The sequence below is a fragment of the Rosa chinensis genome, chromosome 7 (assembly GCF_002994745.2).
Source record: "Rosa chinensis cultivar Old Blush chromosome 7, RchiOBHm-V2, whole genome shotgun sequence".
Classification (NCBI taxonomy): domain Eukaryota; kingdom Viridiplantae; phylum Streptophyta; class Magnoliopsida; order Rosales; family Rosaceae; genus Rosa; species Rosa chinensis.
In genome coordinates, this window is record NC_037094.1 from 47,870,904 (window position 1) to 47,876,225 (window position 5,322).

The 5,322-nt window shown below is 35.2% G+C and overlaps 1 long non-coding RNA gene across 4 annotated transcripts; it reads left to right on the forward strand.

Annotated features, from left to right (window-relative positions):
• Positions 1–324: 324 nt before the first annotated feature.
• On the forward strand, positions 325–4,626 carry LOC112175798. Of its 4 annotated transcripts, none has more exons than XR_002926644.2 (6): positions 325–689; positions 1,139–1,649; positions 1,986–2,069; positions 3,271–3,356; positions 3,701–3,784; positions 4,320–4,626. It is a non-coding gene; the product is annotated as an uncharacterized LOC112175798 (long non-coding RNA). The 4 variants fall into 4 exon arrangements; XR_002926643.2 differs by having other exon boundaries at positions 328–689; positions 1,139–1,613; XR_005804041.1 differs by lacking the exon at positions 3,271–3,356 and having other exon boundaries at positions 326–689.
• The last annotated feature ends 696 nt before the right edge of the window (positions 4,627–5,322 follow it).

Consider the following 5,322-nt stretch of genomic DNA (forward strand, 5'->3'; position numbering starts at 1 on the left):
ATCAACTGTGAATGTGGGTCCAAACACTATGCCAAAAATGTAATCAGACGACAGAAGACACATTTATGTTGTCTGAATTATTCAGACAACAGATAAATCAATTGTGTTGTCTGAATATACAGGAAAACCATACTTTTTCATTTTGAAAATATAGTCACATTTAGACAACACTGATATGTTGTTGTAAAAGATGGAAATATTTCATAAGCAGAAATTTTGGAATTCCCTCCAACCACATCAAGTCCTTTCCCTCTCAAAAGTTCCAAACCCCAGCTGAGAAGTGATATTTAGACAACATTGTTCAAAAATTGTGTCGTCTGAAGGAGGTGACTTAATTTTTTTTTTTTTAAGTATTTTTTGGCATAACTACGGAAGTCTCGTGTTTTCCCCACCACACTCATCAGTTTTGCCTAAAACTCAAGTCTAAACCGCAAAAACTCGAACCTCCACAGCGAAAACACGGCCATCTCTCAAATCTTAACCCAAAACTTGGCCATCTCTCAAATCTGAACCTAGATCGAACTCATCTCAGTCTTTTCACCCAAACCTAATCATTCTTAGTCTTTCCTTCACCTATGAACCCGGAGAATCCTTGATGTTTTCATTCATGTGCGGCTTAATGGAGCTGTTCAGCAACCACTCAACAAATTAGAGCAAGTTTCACTATTATGTTTTCGATTGGATTATTGGTAAGTATTTTGGTTGAGTACTATTATTTAGTTTAGGGTTCGATCTTCAATTTTAAGGTTTTTTTTCTGGAAATTGATTTGTTATTTGCTTGTTCTCCTTGTAAATTCGATTTAGGTGTAAGGTCTTTCTCTGATTTGGGGACGAGGGTGATTAAAATGGATTTAGGTGTCTGGGTTTCGTCTTGGTTGTTGAATTTGATGTTATTGAATTCATGGATTTGGTGCCGTGATTTACGAATTCAAGTTTTGATTTGGCTTAGTCACTGAACCATGACATGATGTTTTGAAATATGGATTAGTTATATTTACCTGTCATTTTAATTTTATTTTAGTTCTGGGAATTTTCCACTCGGTTTGGCTAATATGGTGCAAAACTATAAGGTGACTGTATTTTGTGAGAAAAAGAAGTCTTTTGTTGCTAAAATCTCAGATTAAGTTGTTTGTTGCAGGGTTTGGACGACATTTCTTGTTTTTCTGGTCATCTACGCTGCTTGGGTCTCCGCCTTTGAATTTGGCTGTCTTAAGAAACCACAAGGACCACTCTCCATTATTGACAATATTGTCAATGGCTTTCTTTGCTATAGATATTGTTCTTACAATTTCTGTGGCTTACTTGGATAAAGCTTACCTGGGAAGTGCATTTTTCCTCTGTACTCTACTTTCTATGATTCTTTTTTAATAGATTGGAGGAAGATAAAGACTTCTTTGATGATTTTTGCTTTGGTACTTATTTTACTGCCTTATGTTTTTCTTCTTAGTCGGAAATTTTGAGGAAAGGTTAACATCAATTTGTTCTGTTTATGTGGAGTTAAGATGTTCTTCTCTCTTGTCAGGTGGTCTGCAGGAGTTTGGTGCACCTATGGGTGGGGCTCCATCAATACATGTTTGCTAGCTAACTCTATGTACTTTGAATCTCCTGAGGTGGTAGGTAGCAGCTGAGTACATAAATAGAGGTTATATGTATGTATCTACATAAGAATTCTTTTTCTTCTATATGTGTGAGTGTGTGTGTGCTTGCATTCTTCTTGTGTATCTCAACATTGTCAGTGCATACATCTTAAGTATCGTCTTCATGCCTAGATTTTGGAGTAGTTTTTGGACTTTGAAAGATATGTTGGATTTATTTCTTTATTATGGGTCTTTCATGCTGTTAGGCACTATTCTTATGTTCCTGTGTATTAATGTACTTTAAACATGGAAGATGGAAAAAAAGATCCCTCTTTATTGCCTTGAGTACCCTTGGCTCCTTTTATGATTGCACAGTGAACACCAATATTCTGTTGACTGCTTTTGCAGGACATGGTTACAGTCGCACAAAATTTTGTCAGTGGAAACAACCCAAAAGGGTTTGCTTCTACTTTAGTTCATTTCATGGGCAAGGTTAGTCTTTCTTCCCTATGAACTTTATATATCTCGAATTCTTAGAAAAGAGATATGCTATAAGGTGAACTAACCATCATTAGCATCGTGCAATGTAGTCTTCTAGATATAAAGTTACAATATTTTCTCTCATTGTCATAAGTTCTCTGTTCAAGGGATGACTTAAAAATTAAGATTCAAAAATTGGAATACTTTTGCTGTTATTCTGTTACAGAAAGGAAAATTATTTATTAAGTTTTTATTGTATTCTATAATGTGAATTTACTTGTGGGAATGTCTTCTCTGATACAAATCTGGGATTTCTTAAAATTTCATGATTGTAATCATAGTCCAACACTCAGCCTAAGATCCGTCTTTACTATAGCAAAAGGAGGAAGGTGCCCTTCTTCCAAAATCTAAGTGAGTGAAAAGTTAGATGCCGTATTGGGATTTAATAGTCCTTCACCCAATTGACTTTTAGTTAATAATTGATTCGAGTGAAAAGTGCGAAGTTCCTCTTTCAAAATTTTGATGGTAGTTTAGTGAACTTATTTAACCGACAACACAAAAGGGAGAAAAGGAAAAATACTTTAGTTGGAATATTCATGCTTCCACTGGCATGATAACTTTACGATGCTAGTATTCATGTGGAAACTAGAGCAGGTATCCCGGGGGTGTAAAATATGAATAAGATTATGTTGGTTATTTCATTTTGTTTTCTCAAACAGATACCATTCGATCCCCATTGGAGAAAGATATTTTTAGTGTAAACTCAAATTTAAGGGAGATCCTTGATGAATATTTGCATTGAGCTACTATTTTGTTATGTTCATACAGTTTTGCTTTGTTTTAATAATGAACAGTTTTCATGTTAAACGTACATAAGAATAGATCTGCTTCCTAAATAGTTGTGCCATGGATAATTATAAACTAGGTTTTGAATGCATCTGCCTTTCTAAAAGCATGGTATTTTTTTCTATTTATAAATTTAGCAGATGCTAGTCCATGCATGTTAAGGTTCAGTTTAACTGTGCTTCTCTTTGGTTGCTCCATATCAACAGAAGAGACTCCTTTTGTCATTTAAAATTTCGATATGACTTGTCAACATGGCATAATTGGTCTTCTTTGGAGAAATTATGTCTTGCTTTCTTTAATTATTACCTTGAAAATTCATTCTACTAGAATGCTAAATATTTTCTTATCTTGCGGGTTTATCTCATAGGAATTTAGGATAGAACTGATGAATTAAATACTTATCTACACAAGTATCACAGAGTTGGATCCACATCTTGGTGCTCTTGTGGGGAGGTAGTGGTTTTGCCCCTAGTTTTTATTTTGTTATCAGTAACTTTACTTTTGTTTTTGTTTTTGTTTTTGTTTTTTTGTTTTTGTTTTTGCTTTAAATTTCTGAAGGCATAGCAATAAGACCAGCTAGTGAACTACTTCTCACACTTACTGAATATAAGCACATGAGTACCCAAGTATGCTTGGCCATGTTATATTAGTTCATTTGTGCAAGACTGGCATCTTAATTGACGAGAGAGTTAGCTAGTCAGGTTCTCAGATTTCGATGACTTAGAGGTGTTGATGTGTTGTAGTTTTGGTGTTGATTTTGTTCGGGGTTTGATGCTGTAAAATGTTTTCTGTGGCAGATATATAAGGAAGCTGAGAAGTTTGCTTATCAGAATGGAGCAAAGGTGGCTGTTATTTATGGTGGAGCGCCGATGGGTTAGCAGGTTTGTGTCTCTTTTCCTCATTGTTAATTGTTCTTGATGAAACCCACTTAGACTATGCTGTTTTTGTGATTACTTTGTTCTGTGCTTTTTGTTGAACTTGTTATATGCTAATCTAATTGGGTTACTGGTGGATAGTTGGTTTTCGAGTCATGGTGTAATTCTTGAGACTATTTCTCACTTGTGTCATAAGGTCAACTAGGGCAGATGGCTTTCAATGTGATGCCCCAGTTTCTATCCAAGTGGTTTTCATTTCAGTCTAGCTTCTATTTGATTACTTATTCTCTGTGCTTCTCATTTGCATTTCATCTTTTTTCACACTGAGTTACGATTGCTTTTGATATATTGTAGCTGCTCAAATTTCGGGTTTTGTTGTTTTGATAGTTAGATAGGTTAATGCAGTATGACTGTACGGTGTCATTCTTGTGCATTAGATTTTTCTGTATACTAAAGTCATCATGCACTATTCTCTAATTTTCTAGTTTAGAAACATGGAAACTTCTCATTTTTGGTACTGATGCCTTCATTGACCCTGCAGCTTCGTGATCTGGAGAGAGTTGTTGACATCCTAGTTGCCACTCAAGGCGCGTAGTGAACATGATTGAAAGGTCGTGATTCCATTCATGATCAGATTGTGATACTGGTACAACAGTACAACTAGCTAGTTCCTTTATTAACTTGTGTCTAGTAGAAATTCTTCCTTTATTAAGCATTTGGACTTGTTTCCAGATCCAGAATAGTAGGATATGGGTCGTTTTGAACTGTTGTTCATGATTAGATTTGTGTACATGAGACAATGGTGGATTAATGCAAATTGCAATGAATGATTTGGGACGTGGATTTTATGGTTTCGTACTTTCATGAATGGGCAATTTTAATTTCCAGAATGCATGCATACCAATTGTAATAGGGGACAACTAATATGTGTTATCTCAAATTGCAAGCTACAATAAAAGCACACCAAAATGTGTGGTTGCAGCTGCACAAAAACAACACAAAAATCAATTAGAAGTATATTGTCATTTTGGCGTTGATACAACAGAAAACTGTAGTCTAAATAGCAAAACAACGATAGAAGTTAGATGAAAATGTTGGCCAAAGCGTATAACAAAAAAATAAAAAAGTGTGGTTGGTCTTAACCAAAGACTATAAAAGACCTACAATTTGTGGTCCCTTTTATATTCAGACCACAAATATTTGTCGTGTTAATAACCTCAAATGATAAAAATCTGTCATCAAATATGCTTCACACAATAGAATTTATATTAGAATGTAGTTGTTTTGTTTCTCATACAAATACAAAAATGTTGTGTTATTATGTTTAAAGATACAGATCACATTGGTTCTGAAATGCAAAACTCATTAGACAACACACGACTTTTTTTTGTTTCTGTCGTCTAACTTTTCAGACGATGTAAGTGTTCTATCATCAACTCCCAAGACACGACACCGTACTAGACGACAAACTTGAGTTCAGAGGCGGAGGGAGGCAGGGGCCCATTGGGTCCCGTGCCCCACTCACATTTTCATCAAAAAGTTAA